Here is a 27,056-nt window from a genome sequence, read left to right on the forward strand (position 1 = left end):
TCCGGCCCGGAATAGAGGCGTTGCCTTGACAATGACGCAGAAGTACGTTGGCAATGAACGTACCTCTGCGTCGTTGTCAAGGCAACGTGACTATTCTGAGGCCGGGCCCGAAGTGCTTAGAAGAGGCCTCCCCGGTGAAGATAGCAGCCCGGAACCACTATCCCACCGGACCACCTCCTCTCCGGACAGTTCTGCAGCACCGGACCAGCGCCGAGCGGAGGAGAGTACTGTACAGAACTAAAGGGGGTGAGAGGGGGCTGGATGATGTTGAAGGCCGCAGTGGTCTTCAACCTGCGGACCTCCGGAGGTTTCAAAACTACAACTCCCAGCAAGCCCGGAAAGCCGATGGCTGCCCGGGCTTGCTGGGAGTTGTAGTTTTGAAACCTCTGGAGGTCCGCAGGTTGAAGACCACTGCGGGTGGAGAGTTCACTCGAGTATAAGCCGAGGGGGGTGTTTTCAGCACGAAAAATCGTGCTGAAAAACTCGGCTTATACTCGAGTATATACGGTAGGTAATTTACAAATCTGTTTAACTTTCTGGCACCAGTTGATTTGAAAACATTTTTTTTTTCCTCTCCGGAGTACCCCGGTAAACTAAAGTATGCAGGAGTAAAATGCACCCAAAAATTGTAACTATCTTTATATTTTATTATTATTTTGTATTGATATATGTATATCATGTTGGATTCTCCACTCACATCTAAAGGGATAAATGTTCAGTGTGTTGTTATTTGGAACCTGCCATTTGTCTACAACACATACATGTTCATGCAACAGCTTAGCATCTATCAATGTCCCCTGAGCTATTGTAGGGGTGCCATTACTTGACAGCTGTTTCCACTCAGGGCTGGGTATACCATACTTGATACCTGTGCATCCACACAGGGGCCCAATAAACAATGGCAGTTACTAGCACATGGAAATTATCTAGAAACTACCTACTGTCTAGTAGATAGCATGTATGGGACTAAGGTAATATATTTCATGGTTCACAGCAACTAGTGGATTGTTGGGGATACATGAGAGGGGATGCCATGTTATGAGCCATTAGAATCAAGGGGCCCAAATATATTATCTATAGCTACTACTGCTTCCATCCCCAGCCAAGTTAAAGGAGTAGTCCAGTGGTGACCCAGTGGTGAACAACTTATCCCCAATCCTAAGGATAGGGGATAAGTTGCAGATCGCGGGGGGTCCGACCGCTGGGGCCCCCCTGCGATCTCCTGTACGGGGCCCCGACAGACCGCGGGAAGGGGGCGTGTCGACCTCCGCACGAAGCGGCGGCCGACACGCCCCCTCAATACAACTCTATGGCAGAGCCGAAGCGCTGCCTTCGGCAATCTCCGGCTCTGCCATAGAGATGTATTGAGGGGGGGGTGTCGCCCGCCGCTTCGTGCGGGGGTCGACATCCGCTATCTGGCCGCAGAGCCTGGCCCCCGCGGTTGGACCCCCCGCGATCTCAAACTTATCCCCTATCCTTAGGATAGGGGATAAGTTTTTCACCACTGGACTACCCCTTTAAAGAGTACCTGTCAGATGTCACATAAAAGAATTAATATATTACTCAGTACCTAATCCTGACTATGCACATCTAATTTTTATGCCTCTATCACCTATATTTATTATTTAAAAAAAATACTTCTTTTCATTAGCTAACAGTGTTAGAAATCCTCTCAGGGGAAGGGGTTGTGTCCCTCCCTTGTGGTGGATGGTGATTGGTGTGTCTGCTCATGCAGCTTTGTCCATGAGTCATCTCTTGTCCATGACTCATGGACAAGCCTTATGCTGCTGCAAGACTGGTTAGTGTCCCAGTAGGTATGGGGACCCCTAGTGGTGGGATTTTTCAGGGACAGTGTTCTTTATTAAATATTAAAAAAATCTACATATCACAGTAGCAGCAAATAAAAAGTATTTGAATATGACAGTTCCCATTAAAATAAAAGGTGCTACCTGAGAAGGAGGACCTTCCTTGGCTATGGAGAGAGGATATGGGGCAAATATATCTTCTCCTGGCCCCATAACCAAATCAGTTTGCTGATACATTTTACATTTTTCCTTTATAGTTGAAGCTGTATAAAGAAACGTAGTAAGTGGTCTGTGTTCCTACCTACACCATCAGATAGCAATATTGTCATGCAGCATAAATCATAAACAAGAAGGGAGATTAGTGCTCCGGATGTGCCTTAAGGCACATCCGGAGCACTAATCTCCCTTCTTGTTTATACTGTATAAAGCAGAAAATTCAACACATTAGCATCTATCCCAGTTCTGAATACCGCCGTATGCAGAATGTTTGTAATAGAATTTTCTGGAACTTGTTTGCGTACAGTATGGCCAGCACTTGCTGTTGTGTTTCCCATGGGCCCTTGGAGCACAAGACCCTCCTGGCTCAGCTCTTCCCTTTGGGCATGGAACTGCATTCGGAGCCCCTGCTGTATGGAGCTGTAGACAGCACTGGAGATTGTGTATGCATTAGCATCAGGTTTAGTGATCCTGCAGCAAGTCTTCCCATCTCCAGCTCAGGGTCTCAGAGGGCTTTGCTCAAAGACAAAAGACTCATCCAGAAAAGCCAGGGGAGGGATCAGTGAAGGCTCCATTGTTAAAGCTGCATATTCAGACTTGGCCTTTATCTTACAAAAAAAAAAAAAAAAGCTTTGATGTGGTTTTATAAATATTCATATCCACAGAGTATATACAGCAGAAACATAATTACTGAAAGCGTATAACCCGCACTAATTTACCCTGAAGTCTGTTCTGCATGCGCTGATATGTGCAAAGTCTGAGTGACTGATAGCAAGGAGGTGTTCAGGGCTCAATGGGGGGAACTGCAGGAGAGTCGTGCATCCAAGACAACTGGGTCTGGCTTAGTGACTCACATGGCACCTCTGGGAATTCTCACCTTCAAGATGAGTGAAATGACAAGAAGGAATTTGGGAGGAATGAAATGTGTCTGCTAATATTTCAGACATTTCTCTGCTAAAAAAAAAAAATGCCAGAGAGCAAGTTTCGTCCCAGGGCTGAACTGTAGAATCTAAAAATCATGACCTCAGGATGGTATCCAGATGTAGTAGAGTCAAGGTTATTTTATGTAGCAGAGCTGAGTTTACTACAAAATACATCACAAGTAATGTTGGGCGCGAATATTCGCAATGTGATAATGCAATATTGCGAATATAGCACTAAATAATCGCAATTACGCAATTAATATTCTAATTTTTTTCCCCACAGTACACATCGCAGTGATCATCCCTCCCTGCTTCCAGCTTGTGGTGTAAACAAGGCTCCAATACTAGTTACTGTGTCAGAATGGGGGGCGCCGAAAATTTGCATATGCGAATATTCGCATATATTGATCCTTCCGTTCTTTTAGCTCTTTTATCACATGATTTTGCGCATGTGCATGCAAATTTTATGGTGAATGCGCATGCAAATTTTATGGCACATAATAAAAAAAAGGCCGTGAATATTGCGAATATGTGAATTTTGCGAATATATGACGAATATTCGTCCATATATTCACGAAATATTGAGAATTTGAATATGGCCTATGCTTCTCAACACTAATCACAAGGTCATAAAATGAGGTGAGGCTTATAGGAACTGCCAAAATGGGACCCAGATAGTGGTGTATGAAGCAGGGAAGGGCACCATCACCATTGGGCTTATTCTTTTAAATGCTATGTGGCCTCTAGAGATAGGAATCCCAATGAAGGTCCACATTGCCCATGGTGAATGGAATTCCAAGCTTGGGCTTCCTCAGTCCCTGGCTAGACTCGGTTAACCTCATTATATAGCAAGAAGAGTTATACAACAATCTCAGCTCTACTACGTTTTCACTTTCTGAGACTTACATTGAATTTTACATTTAAATATTCAATACAATGCTAAACCTGAAGGAAGTGCCCTATTGCCCTGCCTCCCGCACCTGACCGTGACATGTCTTACTTTTCTATTATTGATGCCAGCATTACAATGGAGAGTCTTTGGTCTTGCATTGATCCTTTAGTCACCGTTACAGCTTATAAATGTTCTTGATTACAAGTATTGATCACGTGCAGAAAAAGGCCAAAGGTCTCTCGGTATGTAAATGGTTCCTAAAAATAAGCAGAAAATGAACTTTCTATATGGCTGAAAGCATAGCCCATACGGGAGGGATGCTGAGATTACACGGCCTTACAATCTGGGATCTTCTGAGGAGCCTGGAAGAGTCTGGGCAGTAAAAGTAATTTAGAGTTGATTGTTGGGGCCCCTTAGAGGGATGGAAGATACACACAGATGTGGCTGGAAACACTTGGTTGCACAGGGTTTTTCTATCGCACAACCCAGAGACACATCATAACCGACAGGGCCATATGGTCAGAGATGTGCTAACATATGAATGGATATAATTCTGCTAAGAAAATCAAAATTGTATAACAGCAGGAGAAATCATCAGCTGCATCCTGAGAAGTTGTTTAAGAGAAAAAAAAAATGTGCAAAGCATTGGACTTTTAAGGGACCAGTTGCTCCTTTTCTCTAATATCAACCATTATTTGATCTTAGATCATTAAAGGGGTACTCCGCCCCTGGCATCTTATCCCCTATCCAAAGGATAGGGGATAAGATGTTAGATCACCGCGGTCCCGCTGCTGGGGACCCCGGGGATCGCCGCTGCGGCACCCCGCTATCATTACTGCGCAGAGCGAGTTCGCTCTGTGCGTAATGACGGGCAATACAGGGGCCGGAGCAGCGTGACGTCATGGCTCTGCCCCTCATGACATCACAGCCCGTCCCCTTAATGCAAGTCTATGGCAGGGGGCGTGACGACCACCACGCCCCCTCCCATAGACTTGTATTGACGGGGGCGGGCTGTGACGTCACGAGGGGCGGCGCTGTGACGTAACGATGCTCCGTCCCCTGTATTGCCCGTCATTACATGCAGAGCGAATTTGCTCTGCGCAGTAATGATAGCGGGGTGCCGCAGCGGCGATCCCCGGAGTCCCCAGCAGTGGGATCGCGGCGATCTAACATCTTATCCCCTATCCTTTGGATAGGGGATAAGATGTCTAGGGACGGAGTACCCCTTTAAGGGTGAAAGGGCTTTCTAATGGGTCAGTGCAACATGAAAAACTGTCTACAGCAGCATTTCCCAACCAGGGTGCCTCCAGCCGAAGGCTGTCCGGGCATGCTGGGAACTGTAGTTTTCCAACAGCTGGAGGCACCCTGGTTGGGAAACGCTGGTCTACAGCATCATGGAGTAGAAGGGGGATCATTGACTTAGCACTTCCCTCTCTGACCCTAATCCTGAATGACCTGGGACCAGAATTTCTACACAGATTTGGACCCTGAAACTCTATAGAGTGCAGTTAATTTGGATAAAGAACTAGAACTATTCTTCAGTGTGGGTTACTATGGTATCACTTGATCTTCAATAGACACATAGTAGCAAAGTATGAATAATCAATCATGCAAAGTTTCACTTTTAAGAGGTTGTCTACCTGCCACCAGATGTTTATTGTATTTATATAATATAATAAACTGCTCAAAAAAAATTAAGTGAACACTTTAACAACACAATGTAACTCCAAGTCAATCACACTTCTGTGAAATCACACTGTCCACTCAGGAAGCAACACTGATTGACAATCAATTTTACATGCTGTTCTGCAAATGGAACAGACAACAGGTGGAAATTATAGGCAATTAGCAAGACACCCCCAAATAAAGGAGTGGATTGGCAGGTAGTGACCACGGCCCACTTCTCAGTTCCTATGCTTCCTGGGTGATGTTTTGGTCACTTTTGAATGCTGTTGGTGATTTCACTCTAGTGGTAGCATGAGACGCTGTCTACAACCCACACAAGTGGCTGTGGCAAGAAGGTTTGCTGTGTCTGTCAGCATAGTGTCCAGAGCATGGAGGCGCTACCAGGAGACAGGCCAGTACATCAGGAGACGTGGAGAAGGCCGTAGGAGGGCAACAACCCAGCAGCAGGACCGCAACCTCCGCCTTTGTGCAAGGAGGAGCACTGCCAGAGCCCTGCAAAATGACCTCCAGCAGGCAAGTGGAGGCCACACACACTACTGAGCCTCATTTTGACTTATTTTTAAGGACATTACATCAAAGTTGGATCAGCCTGTAATGTGGTTTTCCACTGTGATTTTGAGTGTGACTCCATATCCAGACCTCCATGGGTTGATATATTTGATTTCCATTGATAATTTTTGTGTGATTTCGTTGTCAGCACATTCAACTATGTAAAGACGAAAGTTCATTCATTCAAATCTAGGATGTGTTATCTTAGTGTTCCCTTTATTTTTTGAGCAGTGTATGTTTGCCATTTCATTCTAGCCAATAGGTAGGTTAAATCTGATATAAAAATTAGCATGTTTCCAGATTGACCACCCCCACTTATAGCAGCAAACTAAAGGTTGGGAGTGAAAGAGAGAGCACAATAAATCTGATATAGGTTGAGGTATCAGGGAATGGAAGAGAGATATAAAAGAAAAAGAAGGATGAATCTCCTTATTTACATATGTGCCAATGGGATTGCCTCACTCTTGTTGTGCTTCTAAAGCTGTCAACTACTTGGCATGAAATCAGATCTATATTAATGAACCCTTCAGCCTTGTCACAGGTATATGAATAAGCTGTTTCTCTCCCCACCAATGTGTCTTTTCCCTCTCTATCCGTACGCAGCTGTTCAGCTATCTGACAGGGTGTTTCTTGTCACAGTAATACACCCGTCATCCACTCGGCTCCATGATGTGCATGTCTAACGTCTGCTCAGCTCAAGTGGCTGGCGGCTTAGTGTTCTGGTCACATAACAGCATGATGTTTGGAGAGTTTTATCTCTTGCCCATTGTGTGATTTCCAGGTCATGGCTATGTGGCGCTTTTCTAATTGATTCCATGCTTCCTTTACTCCCTTCTCGCAGAGTCTCCATTTCACAGAATACTATCAGAGACAGGAAAATGTTAACCCATAGAAGGGAGGAGGACGGGCCGGCTCTGCATTACACTCAGCCTGCACTGTGCTCTGAATAATTCAACTTTACTACCATGGACAACAGACTGATTCCACATTCACATTCAAAACCATGAACAGCAGATTTCATCTACGATTCATTCAGCACCATGGACAGAATACTTCAGCCACTTCACATAGAGCACCATGGACAGTCAAATTCATGCCCTACACATTCAGCACCATAAACAGCAGACTCCACTTCATATATTACAGCATGGACAGTAGACTCCACCTCATATATTACAGCATGGACAGTAGACTCCACTTCATATATAACACCATGGAGAGTAGACTCCACTTCATATATAACACCATGGACAGAAGACCCCACTTCATATATAACGCCATGGACAGTAGACCCCACTTCATATATAACACCATGGACAGTAGACCCCATTTCATATATAACACCATGGACAGTAGACTCCACTTCATATATAACACCATGGACAGTAGACTCCACTTCATATATAACACCATGGACAGAAGACCCCACTTCATATATAACGCCATGGACAGTAGACTCCACTTCATATATAACACCATGGACAGTAGACTCCACTTCATATATAACACCATGGACAGTAGACTCAACTTCATATATAACACCATGGACAGTAGACTCAACTTCATATTTAGCACCATGGACAGTAGACTTCACTTCATATTTAGCACCATGGACAGTAGACTTCACTACATATTTAGCACCATGGACAGTAGACTTCACTTCATATTTAGAACCATGAACAGTAGACTCCACTTTATATTTAGGCAAGTCTGATGCCAGCAGCCATGGTAATTCCAGCTCTGATAGTATATAATTGCTGCAGTGTAAACTATGGAAACGCTCCTAGTTGTATCTTAAAATTGAGCTGGCGCTCCGTTGCGAGGCCAGCTACCACCTGTCCCAGCCCCTGCCTCTCAGCGCACCCCCATGCTTTGAGTGTCTACTTGAAAAGGGAGAGACTGCAGTACAAGTAACATGGACAGGAGCACACTCAGCTTCTGCACCTCTAGATAAGTGGGTGCATACTGCTAGAAGTTGCTGTAGTGAAAAATCTTGTACTTGTATCTTAAAATAAAGCTGGCGGTCCTCCGGGAGGCGTGCTACCACCTGTTCCAGCCCCTGCCTCTAAGCACCACCAACCCCCCCCCCCGACTGTGAAACTGCGAATGTTTCATTTAATCAAACAGAAAAGAGAAGACCAGCTCACCCTGCCCTGGACAGTTGGAGCAAGGATCCAGGTGCTGGACAACACTGGTAAGCAGGAAAACAAAGAAATGTGAAATTCAGCTCTTATGCAAATAAAATCCAAGATTTATTCCAATAAGACAACACATGAACACAGGAAGTTACGTGTTTCAGGCGCGGAGAGTGCTCTTAGTCATACATCAAATAGGGGAAAGACGTGGATATTTATAGGTGGAGCAATCACACTGGAACACAGATCCTGTGGTCCGATGGTATTAACTCCTTCCAAACTTCATAACCAGACTTTATTAGTACATATAAAATATGTATAAGCTTTATTAGTACTTATAAAATAAAGCATAAAAAATCAGATATAAATGTGAAAAAAATTATAAAAAATGATGAAGGCTATTACAACAGTTAAATAAAGAAAGAGTGAGAAAATGAAAAAGTGAACAAAATAGACATATGAATAAATGCCATACATAGAAGAGAAAAGTAATTAAATAAGCAGTAGCACAAAATATGACAAGAGATAATGAGATAAATATACATGTATCGGCATTCCACAGTGGAAAAAAACATCCCAAATAAATAAAAATGCATATACATGTAAAGAATTGTCAAAGAAAGAAGCCCATGAGAATATAAAGGCAGCATCGGTGGGGGTGACAAGCGCAGGTGGTGAAAACAACTATCCTGTTGCTTGTTCATGCCCTGTGGTGCGCGAGCTGAAAGTTTCAAAATCCAAAATACTTCTGTCTATGATCTCCTCCTCTCTTAGACGGATTCACTCTTTCAATGGTCGAAAACTATAATGATGAAAAATTACCTTGGTGCATCTGAGAACAATGTTTTGAAACTGCAGATACGTTTTTAGATGAAAAATTAGGAATGTCAGACAAATGCTTGCGGAGTCTCACCCTGAGTGGATTAGTTGTACAACTGACATACTGCATGCGGCAGGTGATGCACGATACCAGATATACCACCTAAGTGGTATTAAAATGAATGTATTGTTTAATCAAAGAGGTTGAATTATTAACAAAAGATGTGAATGATCTGGTTACGTGTATGACCGTGCAGCAAGTGCAACGACTATGGCCACATTTATAAGAACCGGGATGAGACAGCCATGTAGAAGATACCGGTCGCGAGCTCAACTTTTTAAGAGAAGCAGATTCTATACATAAACGCTTGTCGGCTCGTGGTTACCATAAGTGGTCGCTAAACAGGGCTAAGACTATTGCCTTACCAAAAAATTGCATGGAATAATTGTACAGTTCCTGGAAATTTAAGAGGGAGAAAAATACTAATCCCTCCCCTGTCGTGTTTAGTTATGTGGTATATCTGGTATCATGCATCACCTGCCGCATGCAGTATGTCAGTTGTACAACTAATCCACTCAAGGTGAGACTCCGCAAGCATTTGTCTTACATTCCTTATTTTTCATCTAAAAACGTATCTGCAGTTTCAAAACATTGTGTTGAGATTCACCAAGGTAGTTTTTCATCGTTACAGTTTTCGGCCATTGAAAGAGTGAATCCGTCTAAGAGAGGAGGAGATCATAGATAGAAGTATTTTGGATTTTGAAATTTTCAACTCGCGCACCACTGGGCATGAACAAGCGACAGGATGTTGTGTTACATTATTTATCATTTTGGATGCATTTATACCCTAACATTGTTTAGTTATAATTATACATTATCTATATATAAATATATATATATATATATATTTGCTTTCACCACCTGCGCTTTTTCTACTGTGGAATGCCAATACATGTATATTTATCTCATTATCTCTTGTCATATTTTGTGCTACTGCTTATTTAGTTACTTTTCTCCTCTATGTATAGCATTTATTCATGTGTCTACTTTTTCATTTATTTATTTTTTAATTTCTACTTACTCTTTCTTTATTTAACTGTTGTAATAGCCTTCATCATTTTTCATAAATTTTCTTTCACAATTATATCTGTTTTTGTATGCTTTATTTTATGTGTACTAATATAACTAAGCATATTTAGTGAATTTTATGGAGTCTGTTTATGAAGTTTGGAAGGAGTTAATACCATCGGACCACAGGATCTGTGTTCCAGTGTGATTGCTCCACTTATAAATATCCATGTTTTTCCCCTATTTGATATATGACTAAGAGCGCTCTCCGCACTTGAAACGCGTAACTTCCTGTGTTCATGTGTTGTCTTACTGGAATAAATCTTGGATTCTATTTGCACAAGAGCTGGATTTCATATTTCTTTGTTTTCATTTAATCAGTTATGGTTCATTGTTATTGCTCCAACCTGTTTCATTGGATTCTTGTGATAATTCCACAGGTAATATATGACGACATCCATAGCGCCTCACAATTGAAAAGATTGAATATTTTTTTAAATTTAAGATTTTGATTAGTTTCACAAGTTTAATGTCCCGGGTGCCCGAAGCATTTACTTTGAACTAATACTGTATGACCACAAAACCCAATATAACAACAAGTCACATGGCGGAGCCTGGAAGTGGTAGCATCAGCATGAGGAGACCGTGTGGCAGCACAATGAGAGAGCCTGGAGGTGGCAGCATCAGCATGAGGAGACCATATGGCGGCACAATGAGAGAGCCTGGAGGTGGCAGCAGCAGCGTGAGGGCCCTGCCAACTGAGGGTGGAGTCTGGGGAATCACCAACTGTTGACTGGGGTGTCGAAATGTCACTTGGGATGAAGTGGATGACCGAGTGAACCAATGAATCACTGCTGCTGAGTTGTTGGTCGAGACACGACTGCTAGCTGACACAGGCAGCTCAGACCTCTCGCTGAGACTCCTGCTGCCACATGCCCTTACTTTGCTGCGACCTCTGCCTGCGCCTGATGAATTTGGGCCTCTGCCACTCTTCTGTGCACGTCCTGACACTTCTCTGCCTGACATACTTATACACCAGCTGAGTGCGTATATGTTACACTTATGAGAGGAGGACAATATGCTCCACTATGCTTAAAACTGTATTAGACTACAGAAACAAGTGTGTAGCTTTGGCTGGCCTTTCACAGCAACTAGGCCCTTATGACTTTAACAGGAACAAAATCGTACACCACGTAGGTGTGCATACAGTTTACACTTATGAGGGGAGGACTATACGCTCTGTTACAAACTGTATAAGGCTACAAAAACAAGTGTGTAGCTTTGGCTGGCCTTTCAAAGCAACTAGGCTAAAATTAGTTTAACAGGAAAATATATAAAGGACACAACATAGGTGTACATACAGTTTACACTTATGAGAGGAGGACTATGCGCTCAAAACTTAAAACGCTTAAAACTGTATTAGATTACAGAAACAAGTGTGTAGCTTTGGCTGGCCTTTCACAGTAAGTAGACCCAAAAACGTACACCACCTATGTACGCACAGGTTACACTTATGAGAGGACAATATGCTCCGCTATGCAACCTGTATTATTCACTAATAGCAGGTGACAATGGTTTTTAGTGCTCAGCCTAACTGGCCCTTATTAGCTTTAGAGTTGTTGTACACCCCACTGCAGCAGTACAGAGTCGCTGTGTAGTACACCCAAAAGTGTACATTCTCTCTCTCCCTTCCCTGTCAGTGCTTTTCTGAAGTGATTTGGGCTTGTGGTGAATCAATGTTGTGAAGCTGTTTTTCTGTGCAACACACACACTGCTCTATCTCTCTCTGCAATAAAAACACTCTCTCTGACATAAAACGCTGGAATGGCTGGCCGCAAGATGGCTGTGATTATATAGGGCTGTGACATCAAAGGGGTGGCTGGCTGTTGATAGACTGCATGCTGCATGTGATTCAGGGTCATCCCACCTTCCCAGAGTTCATTTCATCAAATTGCAGCGATATTTGGTTTCCTTTCGAATTAAATGTTTCCTGAAATTTGTAACGAATTAGGATTCGTCAGATTCGATTCGCTCATCCCTTTTGAGCACCATGGACAGCAGACTCCACTTCATATATAACACCATGGACAGTTGACTCCACTTCATATTCAGCACCAAGGACAGCAGGCTCCACTATATATATATATATATATATATATATATATATATATATATATATATCACCATGGACAGCAGACTGCACTTCATATTTAGCACCATGGACAGCCGAATTCATGTCCTACACATTCAGCACCATAGACAGCAGACTCCACTTCATATATAGTACCATGGACAGTAGACTCCACTCCACATTGAGCACCATGGACCGCAGACTCTATCCACTTCCCATTCAGTACCATGGTTAGGATATTCCATCCACTCCGCATTTATCACCATGAACAGCAGATTTCATCCACTCTAAATTGAGCACCATAGACAGCAGAATAGATTACCTACATATTCCGTAAAATTGAAAGTAAACTCCATCCACTCTATATTCAGCATCCACCAGTAGAGTACATTACCTACACATTGAATACCATAGACCGCAAACTCCCTTCACTTCACATTCAATACATTGGACAGCAGACTTCATCCACTTCATATTCAGTACCGTGGACAGATTAGGATCCCTTAGGTCACACAGGACCCAATCAAAAACTTGTGGGCGTGGGCGTTAATGAGGTTGTTACAGACATACAGGCAGCGGTCACAGAACATACAACGGGTCTCGCAAAATCCTGTGCAGTACCGCAAACCTCTGAAATGGCATAAGGGGGTAATGAAATGGTACAGGGGGTAATGAAATGGGACAGGGAGGTAATGAAATGGCCCGGGAGGTACTATTTCTAACAGCTGTGACAAAATGTGTGGCGGCACGAGTGGAACGCACAGGTGCGGAATCGGGTAGTAAAGGTCAGAAATCCAGCGGGAACGGGATTTAAAAAAAAAAAAAACAGTACCGTGCAGATCTCTACATTAGTGTTTGCCAAACAGTGTGTATTCTGCTGTTGCAAAACTATAAACCCCAGCATGCCCTGCAGCCTATGTAGTTTTGCAATAGTTGGAGACACACTATACAAAAAAAAAAAAAAAAAAAAAAAAAAACAGGGGAAACAAATCTCCACTTCATATTCAGCACCATGGACAGCATATCCAATTCACTACACACTCAGCACCAAGGAAAGCAGAATCTTTCCAACTCCTATTCAGCAACATAGGCAGCAGGTTCAAACCAATTCACATTCAGCACCATGGACTGTAGACTCCATCCACTTCATGCTCAGCACAGCAACCCTATATATTTACAATGTGCTTTTCTCACAAGGGACTTAAAGCACAGAAGATTGATCTGACTCAACAAATAGGAAAATGCTACCATTCTCCCATACTTGAGTAAAACCTAATGGCCGCACTGCATTTGTCTTCGGTCAAACAAAGCAAACACATTTGGCTTACATGCTGGGCAGAGAATAGGCTGCCTCTCAACCTCTGCAGCCTATGGGCAGAAGCCTACTGTGCCTATTGATCTAATGCTTAGCGATGACAGATTGCAGGACATAAATGATGCAGAAGAGCTTAATTTGTCTTTTGACTGGAGTCTCCTCATTTATGTATCATGATACTGCAATAACTTTCCTTCTATTAGGGTAGGGTCACACATGGTGTAATTTGCTGCGTATTTGATGCTACGTATTTTCCTATCCAATGGGTAGAAAAATTGGCTGCAGAAAATATGCAACAAAGTAAGGCACATGTGACCCTACCCTAAAGCAACAAAAATAAACACAAAAAGTGCTATCATAATAAGGATGGTCAAATAACAAATTGAAAACTCTGCAATGCTCTGGTATAATTTAAATCTCCCAGGCCATAATTCCTAAATAAGACATAGGGCCCCCAACTATAGTGTAACTTAATCCAAAAACTAGAACATCGTCAATGACAGCATTCATATTGCTGTAAATCAGAAGGTGCGTTTATTCCTGAGCCTACGGTAGAGCAGGTAACACAGACTTAGGGAGGCATACAAATATGACAGATTTATAGTGTAATTTAGTATTGGCCTTGTAGCAATAAAAGAGACCACCACCTTTGTACCCCTTTTAGTTACATCTCTATGGGCTACATCTGTATATCACATTTTAATGACCTCTGGAGACTTGAAGAATTTTGCAACGATGAACTGTGTGTGACATTTATCATTGTGTGTTTTTAGAAAGTGTGTTTCAAAGTCAGTTATTTTTTTGCCTTGGTGCAACATATTTATCATACTGGGGGGGGGGGGTTGATAAATTTGACGCATTTGAGCACATAAAAAAAGCAATAAATCACTTCGGAACACCATTCTCTGTGACTTTTCTACACAAAAAAGTCATAGTTGCGCAGAAAAAAAAGTGCAATCTTTTAAAATTGCTCTCCAATGACAGTTCTGTGCGACATTTGCACTTGATAAATCTATTACAACTGAAAGTTGAAAACAGAAATTGACTTTGCATTTTGCAACACTATTTGAAGCTTTTTGCTTACTATGTAAAGATTACTGTGTAACCTTCCAAGATGAGTCTGGAAATGCTGATATTATTCATTTTTGGATACATTTGCAATTGTATCTAAAAACCTTTATACAGCAACCTTACCAGCACTAAGATCCTGGGGGGTTCTCGCGTTAGAAAATAAGATACAGGCAAGGATGTGCACAACAAAAAGGGCAGCCCATGTGACTGTGAATGGTCCCTTTACAAGTGGGGCTTTGGGTGGTCCCATTTCTTTTTCTACCTGGTGGGGAGAGACAGTACAGGACTCCCCTCAACAGAACAAGGAGTAAGGAATTGACTTATAGAAAACCTCATGGAAAGAAGGGGAGGAGGACATACAATGGATTCTTCTCTTTGGTGTGATACTGCAATAGGAGATGGGAATTTTATTCTTTATTTATGGTTGAAGACAAGGAAATTATGTATATGCTGCCACAAAGAACATTGTAATGTGTGTATTTCTAATGGAGCCCCTATAAATCTAGGCGATAGGGAATTACCCTGTTTAGTTTATATATAGAATGCGAGAGAAAATCTGAACAAAGGAACATACACATTCTATGCAAAGCAGAAGACCAAAGATGGTGGAGCAGCCCTGTAACAAAGCAAGGTCAGACACCGAACCTCAATATCCAGGCATTAAATCCCCTCTACTGAGGAGCTGAAGTGTTGCCTTGTAACAAATTCACTATATATTGGATATCCGGGAGTGATCCTTCCTCACTGTGCATGCAATGACATGACTACATTCTCTATAATGTTCGGTGGAACATGTTGGCCCTATTTAAATAATGGATGGAGAATACACCCATGGCAATACAAGCAGCCATTCTGCAGCTTCTGAAGGATAGGAACTAGACAGGGATGAATGCATCATGTTGAGACTCATTACCACTGCTTGCAGTCTATGTTCCACGGAATGTATTTAGTGGATGTGACTCAATAGGTTTACAATATGGTAGCTCCACAGGGGTGTGTGATGTACTGCAGCTTAGATATTTCCCAACATTTATGCTGTTTTAATCATATACAAGATGCTACATCTATACAGGGTTATGTAAGGAAAATTACCTAAGCTAAGGGAAGTTGGATTGCTAGATACTAAAAGCATAGCTGGTGTTCCAAACACCAGATTTTTACAAACCTAAATAGTTTTGTAAGATTAACCCTACAAAGTAGTAACAAGGTGAATTTAGTGGTCACACTGGTGGTATTGAGCCCCTGAGAGTCCCCTTCATGGTGGACAGTTATTTCATATTCTGTACATATAAAGGGTTGGGACCAGATCTGGGCTGTTTGCCAGTAATACACACAGGTATTTCCTTTTCTTCATTTTCATTATTGGGCCAATCACAATACAGCACCTACTCTTATCTGCTATGCCATGACATAGTGCTGGTGAAGGTGCTCAGGACTAGCTTTTCACTGTGCTATGTAAGCAGAAAAAAGAAAATCAGCAGTACTGTAAGGATGGGGTTACACTAAGCACTGAACTAATGCTGCTAAAATAAGAGGGGAGCCTTGATTTACCTGTCAGGGAGGATCTGAAGGATGCATATATAGAAAAAAGACCAGCTCACCGCCCTGTAGTTACTTTAAATAGGAGGAACTTCTGTGGTTACTTGGAAGCCCGGAACTGATGGCCAAGCCGCATACTTGGTGTGAACAGGTAACAAAAAATAGTGAAAAGTCCAGCTGGAATTTTGACTATTTTTTAAGCTCTGAAGGACAGACACTGGCTCACAAATTGCTGGTAGACAGAACAGTCTCCCTCTTCTCCTGCACAAAGCAGTAGCTTAGCCTTGACCCATCTCCTGCATTTGTCTTGCGGTCTCTGTTACTAGAAATAAATTTCCCCTAACAACAAACAGCAGACAGCAGATTGTAGAGAAGTGAGACACCTAGTGGCTGAGGCTTTTTTCTGGGTTGAGGAGTTATTGAAGTGATTACAAATATGTTACAGATCCCATAGGCTATCATATGGAGGGGAATTCTTTGAAACGACAGTGACCATTGAAATACTAGAAGTCATAAAAGGCAAATTCTGTGAAATTTCCTTAATTTAGCATCTTTTTTGCCCCCAAAAATTCAGCACTTGCTATCACCCGCAGTATAATGAGAAGCCATCCTGTTAGGTTCTTAGATTATCAAGTGTTTTGTTGCTATCTTATAGCTTAATATGGGACTATTTTCATAGCAGTTCACATTCATCAGGCTTTACAGACCATCAGGCGCCAGATTAATGGAATGTTCATTGCTCTAGACCAATGTACCAGAATACTCAACATTTCATTATTTAGTCTTGATACTTTTATCTAGCAGAAGGGGCCGCACCATAACGCGTAAGTAGACAGTTGTGTTTGTGGAGCAAGAGCGGACGAGTGCAATAAATCTCAGCCCCTTATGATGATAAACACATCATCTCCAGTATAACCCTCATGTTCCAAACTGTCGTTTTAACATGGAAGTCACATTACATAGACTTACACATCTCAGGGGAAGTCAGATGAATCCATAAATCCAATTGCACTTTATTGATTTTTAAATCTTATTTCTTGAGGGGATTATGTCATAAAGCAAAACAGAGGCAGCGGCTGCAGCGGCGGCTCCGGGACCGTGGCATATGCTGCACAGTAATTCCACTCAGCGCTTTCTTCCTATCGTCACATAGATATATGAATTGTCTTTGTCGCCTCTTTCTAACATTTTTTTAATGCTGTAATTAGAGAGATTGCAGCGTACAGACAATAAAGAATATTATCTTCTTCACATACAGTAGAGATTGCAGAGCTCGACCTCTCTGAGGACCCGCAACGGTACAGGGAGGTGACAGAGACACTTTGTTGAATGAAATGCGGATAGGACTGAATATTTAGGAGCCTACACATTTTTATTGCAAGGGATTATGGGTCTAGATTATAGTCTAGATCACAGCTATACAGAGTATTTCAGGAAATGTGCCCCAACAATATAGGCTCATGTGATGATGCCAGTAAAGACAGGGCTGCATCTGACAGGCAAAGAGTTAAAGGGGTACTCCTGTGGAAAACTTTTTTTTTTATCAACTGGTGCCAGAAAGTTAAACAGATTTGTAAATTACTTCTATTTAAAAATCTTAATCCTTCCAGTACTTTTTAGGGGCTGTATACTACAGAGGAAATGCTTATATTTTTAGATTTCTCTGATGTCATGACCACAGTGCTCTCTGCTGACCTCTGCTGTCCATTTTAGGAAATGTCCAGAATGGCATATGTTTGCTATGAGGATTTTCTCCTGCTCTGGAGAGTTCTTAAAATGGACAGCAGAGGTCAGCTGAGAGCACTGTGGTCATGAAATCAGAGAAATCTAAAAAGATAAGCATTTCCTCTGTAGTATATAGCCCATAAAAAGTACTGGAAGGATTAAGATTTTTTAATAGAAGTAATTTACAAAGCTGTTTTACTTTCTGGCACCAGTTGATAAAAAAAAAAAAAAAAAAAAAGTTTTCCACGGGAGTACCCCTTTAACCCCTTAAGGACACATGATGTTCTCATACGTCTCCATTTCCGAGTCCTTAAGAACACATGACGTATGAGAACGTCATGTGTTTTACCGGCCCCCCGCAACCATCTGGAGCGGAGCCGGTGCCCGATGCCTGCTGAAATCGTTCAGCAGGCATCGGGGCATATCGCCCAGGGGGGTCATTATGACCCCCATGTCGGCGATGGCCGCAGATCGCTGGACAATTCAGTCCAGCGATCTGCGGCAGATTCCGGGTCAATCGGGTCTCCAGTGACCCGGTGACCCGGAATTATTGGCTGATCGGGGCCGTCAGAGATGGCCCCGAACAGCCAGACCCAGCAGGGGTGAGGTGGCACTGGTGCCACCTCACGATCGCCCTGATTCGTCAGCCGGATTACCCGCCGACCAATCAGGGCGCCTGCTGCGGGTGTCACTCCCGCAACCCGCTCCGCCCCTCTTCCGGAGGACGTGAGCGGGTGCGGGACGTGCATCCCAGGTGCTGGGGACCCCGATCCCCGGCGTCAATGTTGGGATCGGGGCCCCAGGAGCAGCGGCGGCGACGACGAGGGACTGACCTGTGCGGCGAGGATCGTTGGAGGTGAGTGACAGCCTCCTGCTGTTGCTTAGCAACAGCTCCCAGCATGCAAAAATGACATGCTGGGAGCTGTAGTTATGCAACAGCAGGAGGCAGACCACCACAACTCCCAGCATTCCCCTATGGGCATGCTTGGACTTGTAGTTTTGCAACAGCTGGAGGCACATTCTTTCTATGGAAAAGTGTACCTTCAGCTGTTGTATAACTACAACTCCCAGCTTGCACAATCAGCTAAAGTGCATGCTGGAAGTTGTAGTGGTGCATCTGGTGGTTGCATAACTACAATTCCCAGCATGCCCGTTGGCTGTCGGTGACTGCTGAGAGTTGTAGTTTTGCAACAGCTGAAGGCACACTGAGTTAAGTAGCAAACCAGTGTGTCTCCAGCTGTTGCATAACTACAATCCCCAGCATCCCCAGCCAAAGTAGTATGCCTCCAGCTGTTGCATAACTACAACACCCAGCATGCCCTTCCGCTGTCCGTACATGCTGGAGGTTGTAGCTTTTGCAACAGCTGAAGGCACACTGGTTGCAAAACACTGAGTTTGTTACCAAACTCGGTGTTTCACAACCAGTGTGCCTCCAGCTGTTGCAAAACTACAACTCCCAGCATGCACTGATAGACCGTACATGCTGGGAGTTGTAGTTTTGCAACAGCTGGATGTCCCCCCCCCAATGTGAATGTACAGGGTACACTCACATGGGCGGAGGATTACAGTAGTATCCGGCTGCAAGTTTGAGGTGCGGCAAAATTTCTGCCGCAGCTCAAACTGCCAGCGAGAAACTACTGTGAACCCCCGCCCGTGCGACTGTACCCTAAAAACACTACACTAACACACAATAAAATAAAAAGTAAAAAACACTACGTATACACATACCCCTACACAGCCCCCCTCCCCAATAAAAATGAAAAACGTCTGATACGCCACTGTTTCCAAAACGGAGCCTCCAGCTGTTGCAAAACAACTACTCCCAGTATTGCCAGATAGCCGTTGACTGTCTAGGCATGCTGGGAGTTTTACAACAGCTGGAGGCACCCTGTTTGGGAATCACTGGCGTAGAATTCCCCTATGTCCACCCCTATGCAAGTCCCTAATTTAGGCCTCAAATGCGAATGGCGCTCTCACTTTGGAGCCCTGTCGTATTTCAAGGCAACAGTTTAGGGCCACATATGGGGTATCGCCGTACTCGGGAGAAATTGCCTAACAAATTTTGGGGGGTATTTTCTGCTATTACCCTTTTAAAAAATGTAAAATTTTTGGGAAAACAAGCATTTTAGGTAAAAAAAAAATATATTTTTTTACATATGCAAAAGTCGTGAAACACTTGTAGGGTATTAAGGTTCAAATTACCCCTTGTTACGTTCCCCGAGGGGTCTAGTTTCCAAAATGGTATGCCATGTGTTTTTTTTTTTGCTGTCCTGGCACCATAGGGGCTTCCTAAATGCGGCATGCCCCCAGAGCAAAATTCGCTTTCAAAAAGCCAAATGTGACTCCTTCTCTTCTGAGACCTGTAGTGCGCCAGCAGAGCACTTTTCACCCCCATATGGGGTGTTTTCTGAATCGGGAGAAATTGGGCTTCAAATTTTGGGGGGTATTTTCTGCTATTACCCTTTTTAAAATTGTAAAAATTTTGGGAAACCAAGCATTTTAGGTAAAAAAAATATATATTTTTTTACATATGCAAAAGTCGTGAAACACCTGTAGGGTATTAATGTTCACATTACCCCTTGTTACGTTCCCGAGGGGTCTAGTTTCCAAAATGGTATGCCATGTGTTTTTTTTTGCTGTTCTGGCACCATAGGGGCTTCCTAAATGCGGCATGCCCCCAGAGAAAAATTTGCTTTAAAAAAGCCAAATGTTACTCCTTCTCTTCTGAGACCTGTAGTGCGCCAGCAGAGCACTTTTCACCCCCATATACCCCATATGGGGGTGAAAAGTGCTCTGCTGGCGCACTACAGGTCTCAGAAGAGAAGGAGTAACATTTGGCTTTTTGAAAGCAAATTTTCTGAATCGGAAGAAATTGGGCTTCAAATTTTGGGGGTTATTTTCCGCTATTACCCTTTTTAAAAATGTAAACATTTTGGGAAAACAAGCATTTTAGGTAAAAATATTTTTTTTTTACATATGCAAAAGTCGTGAAACACCTATAGGGCATTAAGGTTCACGTTACCCCTTGTTACGTTCCCCGAGGGGTCTAGTTTCCAAAATGGTATGCCATGTGTTTTTTTTTTTGCTGTTCTGGCACCATAGGGACTTCCTAAATGCGGCATGCCCCCAGAGCAAAATTTGCTTTCAAAAAGCCAAATGTGACTCCTTCTCTTCTGAGACCTGTAGTGCGCCAGCAGAGCACTTTTCACCCCCATGCGAGGTGTTTTCTGTATCTGGAGAAATTGGGATTCAAATTTTGGGGGGTATTTTCTGCTATTACCCTTTTTAAAAATGTAAAATTTTTGGGAAACCAAGCATTTTAGGTAAAAAATATATATATATTTTTTTACATATGCAAAAGTCGTTAATCACCTGTAGGGTATTAAGGTTCACTTTACCCCTTGTTACGTTCCCTGAGGGGTCTAGTTTCCAAAATGGTATGCCATGTGTTTTTTTTTTTGCTGTCCTGGCACCATAGGGGCTTCCTAAATGCGGCATGCCCCCCAAAAACCATTTGTCGCTCCTCCCCTTCTGAGCCCTCTACTGCGCCCGCCGAACAATTAACATAGACATATGAGGTATGTCCTTACTCGAGAGAAATTGGGTTTCAAATGCAAGTAAAAATTTTCTCCTTTTTACCCCTTGCAAAAATTCAAAAATTGGGTGTACAAGAACATGCGAGTGTAAAAAATGAAGATTTTGAATTTTCTCCTTCACTTTGCTGCTATTCCTGTGAAACACCTAAAGGGTTAAAACACTTACTGAATGTCATTTTGAATACTTTGGGGGGTGTAGTTTTATAATGTGGTCTTTAATGGGGTATTTCTAATATGAAGACCCTTCAAATCCACTTCAAACCTGAACTGGTCCCTGAAAAATTGTGAGTTTGAAAATTTTGTGAAAAATTTCAAAATTGCTGCTGAACTTTGAAGCCCTCTGATGTTTTCCAAAAGTAAAAACTCATAAATGTTATGATGCAAACATAAAGTAGACATATTGTATATGTGAACCCAAAAAAAATATATTTTGAATATCCATTTTCCTTACAAGCAGAGAGCTTCAAAGTTAGAAAAATGCAAAATTTTCATTTTTTTCATCAAATTTTGGGATTTTTCACCAAGAAAGGATGCAAGTTACCATAGAATTTTACCACTAAGTTAAAGTAGAATATGTCACGAAAAAACAATCTCGGAATCAGAATGATAACTAAAAGCATTCCAGAGTTATTAATGTTTAAAGTGACAGTGGTCAGAATTGCAAAAAACGCTCCGGTCCTTAAGGTTTAATATGGCCTGGTCCTTAAGGGGTTAAAACCAATATTGCCCTGTGTATAAGGCACAGCGATCAGTGTATTGATCTAATACATAGTGAAGTTTCCCAACCAGGGTGCCTCCAGCTGTTGCAAACTACAACTCCCAGCATGCCCGGACAGCTTTGGCTGTGCGGGCATGCTGGGAGTTGTAGTTTTGCAACAGCCAGAGTCACCCTGTTTGGGAAACACTGGTCCATGTCATACAACAGTTATCCCTAATATGTGGCTCTGCAGCTCTTGCTGAACTACAACTCCTATCAACTTGTAGGAGTTGTAGTTCTACAACAGCTGGAGCGTGCCGCCATACAGTGTTCCCTAGGACACGCTTCTGAGCTAGGCCAGGGATCCCCCGAAATCTTCCTACATTGGTTGCACCGTGAGAGACAATGGGGGATATTTATCAAAGGATTTAGACTGGTTTTTCCCATCTAAATTTGTCGCACAGAAAGTCACAGTCTAAATTTGTGCGACTTTTCTGTGACTTTTGCTTTAGAGGATTTTTAGAACATCATGCATTCTAGTCTATTTTAGACGGAAATGCATTGGTGCTGAATTTATCAAAAGCGACTTTTCAGCGACAAGTCGCATCGGCTGAAAGTACGCTGAAATGTCAGACCGTGCTGGAGCAGGTTTAAATATAGACTAAAGCATAGATCCCGAAGTCAGTGCGCAGAATTTATTAAGAGCCTTAAATTAGGTGCAGAACAGACCGGCTTAACCCTATGTAGTTTGGTCTATATTGATGCGCGACATAGACAACTTTGATAAATCTCCCCCAATGTATTTATCTATTACATAGTGCAGTGTTTCCCAACCAGGGTGCCTCCAGCTGTTGCAAAACTACAACTCACAGCATCCTGGGAGTTGTAGTTTTGCAACAGCTGGAGGCACCCTGGTTGGAAAACACTGACATAGTGGATGAAGCAGTGTCCCCCCCAATAGTATACTGTATTTCAGAAGTGACGTGTGCTGATCATATGCAGATCACTGAGATGTGGAGGAGCAGGGGCCTTCAGCAGCACAGATTACTTCAGGAGAGAAATGTGCGAGAAGTTAAAGATTGAGAATTACGCAGAGTATCGCAGGAAACAGAAGCACCTAATACGTACCTAGACTGCCACTAAGATTCCTTAGTACCATTAGTGCGTCTATGTATTGCACAATATCCATCTTCTCGAACATTTGTTTGTTTGCCAAATTATTAAAGAACTATTTTGACTGCCAATGGTCGACACCTGCCCTGCGGCCCTTTCTCCAGGAATGAGGCCATTTAATAAACACACAGTGGCAGGTGCCCGCTGATCGCTCCATGCCGCTCTAATTACCAGAGCAAACTTCCAAGAGTGATTGAAGTCGGGCGTCTGGGGGAACTTAATGTTACACCGAGCAATTAGGCAACATTGAGGAGGGAGCGCTCCCTGCATGCCAAGAGAGAGGCGCGGATTGGTAAGCTGAGGGAATGGCTGCGCTCTTCTACACGCCACAGCCTCGCGTTAACCGCTCCCAGGATGCCGTACGACAGTGATGGATATGGAGAGAAGAAAAAGAAAATGAAAATAGCATCTGCCCTGTGATAAATGATGGATGGGAGAGCCGCACTCCCCACAATGAGCAGTGATCTCCTGTCTAACGTCGCTCGCACCTCGTTTACAGATGCGGCCCGCGAGTCATCGGCGTTTTACATAGTCAGATAGATGAGGCCACCATCACCTCCTACAGGGAGTTATAGGGTTAACACAAAAGGGCAATTTACGTGAAAACATTGTCCCAAAAAGTGGACTTAGACATCTAGCCAAAAGTCTATTACATAGGAATGAATACAAATGATGGGGACCCCTTGCAGAATAAAAAAAACATAAAATAAATACCCCAATCTATCATGCTATCTTCTCCTGGGACATGGTGTGAGGGGGGTGTACTGTATGCTAACTCCTTTTTTTTCTTCCTATTTTGGAGAAGGGCAGATTTTAAAAGGATTCCAATATACATTATATGCTCTCTTTTTTTCATTGTTATACAGCAAGAGCTTCTGAAACTTGCATAAATATAATAAATAAGTATAAAATGCATACACCTTAGAAGTACTGTCCAAAAAAATGGTAGAGTAGACAAAAGGCGTATAAAATGCATTGATAACGCAAGGCAATTCAGATGTCCCAAAAATAATGCAATCATGTGATCAACAAAGGCTGTGTGCTTTTGGACATCTTAATTGCCACGTTTTATCAATGTGTTTTATATGCAATTTTTGTCCTTATCCCATGTTAAAGCTTTATTTACATAAATCTAGAAAATCCCAGATATCACATACAGTATCTCACGTATAGAAATGTCAAAATAGGACCCAAGGGGGGAGATTTACTAATCTAGTCTATTCTGGGTATGCTTATAGACCAGCGTATGTGGTAGTCTCCTGTCTATTGTGCTCCTAATTTATCAAAGGTCTCACAGCCCTTGATAAATTCTGTGCTCAGACTTCAGGGTCTACAGCTTAAACTGCATTTAGACCTGCTCCAACATGGTCTGACATTTCAGCGTATTTTGGGCAGATGCGACTTGTCGCACAAAAGTCGCACTTGATAAATTCAGCACCAATGCATTTTCCAATGCATTTCCGTCTAAAATAGACGTGCATGCATCATGTTCTAAAAATCCTCTACAGCAAAAGTCGCAGAAAAGTCGCACATATTTAGACTGCGACTTTCTGTGCGACAAATTTAGACAGGAAAAACCAGTCTAAATCCTTTGATAAATCGCCCCCAAGGTGTCAATATTTTGTGTGGCCACCATTATTATCCAGCACTGCCTTAAAGGGATACTCCGCTGCTCAGCGTTTGGAACAAACTGTTCTGAACGCTGGAGTCGGGATGTCATAGCCCCGCCTCCTCAGTGCAAGTCTATGGGAGGGGGTGTGACAGCCATCACACTCCCTCCCATAGACTTGCACTGAGGGGGTGGGGTGTAACGTCATGAGGGGGCGGGGCTATGAAGTCACGAGCTCCCGGCGCCGGCTCCAGCGTTCAGAACAGTTTGTTCCAAACGCTGAGCAGCGGAGTACCCCTTTAAGCCTCCTGGGCCTGCAGTTCACTGGCACTTTACAGGTTGCCCCTGGAGTCCTCTTCCATTCCTCCATGTTGACATCACGGAGCTGGTGGATGTTAAAGACCTTGTGCTCCCCCATTTTCCATTTAAGGATGCCCCATTGATGCTCAGTAGGGTTTAGGTCTGGAGACATGCTTGACCAGTCCATTATCTTTACCTTCAGCTTCTTTAGCAAGGCAGTGGTGGTCTTGGAGAGGTGTTTGAAGTCGTTTCCATGTTATAATAATGCCCTGTTGCCCAGTCTCCAAAAGGAGGGGATCATGCTTTGCTTCAGTATGTTGCAGTACATGTTGGCATTCATGGTTCCCTCAGCAGCACTCATGCTTGGTCTCATCGGACCACAGATCAAGTCTGCTTGTCCTCAGCAAACTGTTTGTGGGCTTCCTCGTGCAGCACCTTTAGAAGGGGATTCCTTCTGGGACAACAGCCACGCAGACCAATTTCAGTGACCAATTTATGGAGTGATTTTCTTCTTCTCTTTGTTATTTGCCATATTCAGATTTGTTGTTGTCACCTTGCTATGTTACTATACAATAATATCAAGATGAATCCACCTTACACTGATGTTACTGACATTTTAGGCACAGACGACTATAGCTAGGTGTATCCCCTTCATTGGGTTATTGGTTGATATACTGCTAAAAACTCTCTCCCCATCCAGCAGTAAATGGGAATAAAACCTCACAAAGGAGCAGCCACCAATACATTCTGGATGTGTTTGTGATGTGCAATATGAAACAGATTCAATACTTATTGTAATGTCCATTTATTTATTTTTACATTTTTCCGTTTTAGGCCCTGTTCAGGCCTTGTTTTTCATGCATTATCTGTTTCTTTGCTTTCCTTTGCAGGCGTGGAAGAGTTAAGCTTTTCATCCAATTGCAAGGCGGGTGTGCCTATATAACTCCAGCTCAGTCTGTATTCTAGTTGCTGGATATTTAGTGCAATACACTTTATCTGTTGGTGCAATAATGCTACTATGATGTCTGTGCAATATACTTTCAAGTCTGCTTGAGCATGCACCTTGCATTTATCATCATTATCTGAGTTTTTAGCCATGGTTAAATAGTCTTGTTTATTGTAGTTTTTAGTCTGTTACATTGTCGGTTTTAGGATGTATGTCTATTCTGCTTTTTCCGTGTTCACATTGTGAGAATCCTGTTCAGCGTTCCTCCTCTTAGTGGAGTTTGGTTTTGAAATATACCGTATCCTGTTTTGTATCCTGTCTAGTATCCTGACCTGAGTTCCTCTACGTTGTAGAGTTTGGTTTGCTTGTATCCGTGTTTATGAAGTGTCATGTATTATATTTCTATTTCCTACTGGGTCAGCATCCTGATCACACGGTGGAGTGTTCCCACTGGCCAATAGTCTATTTGGCTTTATTATTATGGCTACTCCTTTTGTGGAGTGTCCCGTTTGTTTGTTCTGTGTCCAAGTGCGAACAGTGTCCTATGTTACCTGATCAGTTTTGTGTTATAGCTCTCAGCTCTTCCGTCCATCCCCTGCATTTCCTGGATGCTGCTGTATTCCTGTTCCATACCTAGTCTTTTTCATTTTATCATGTCTGCTGTTTATTTGATATCCTGTTTATGAACTGTTTGTTAATACACTATATTCTGCCCTGTTAGTATTTGTATTCTGTGTGGTATATCTGGTTGTCTGGTAGTTTTTCCGTTCCTATTTCTGGCCTGTGACCAACTATGTATGTTATTTTTATTTATTTTTTTTGCCACTGCACTGTAGCGCAGGGAGGGACCGGCTCCAAGT

Source organism: Hyla sarda, chromosome 6 (genome assembly GCF_029499605.1).
Source record: "Hyla sarda isolate aHylSar1 chromosome 6, aHylSar1.hap1, whole genome shotgun sequence".
Classification (NCBI taxonomy): Eukaryota; Metazoa; Chordata; class Amphibia; order Anura; family Hylidae; genus Hyla; species Hyla sarda.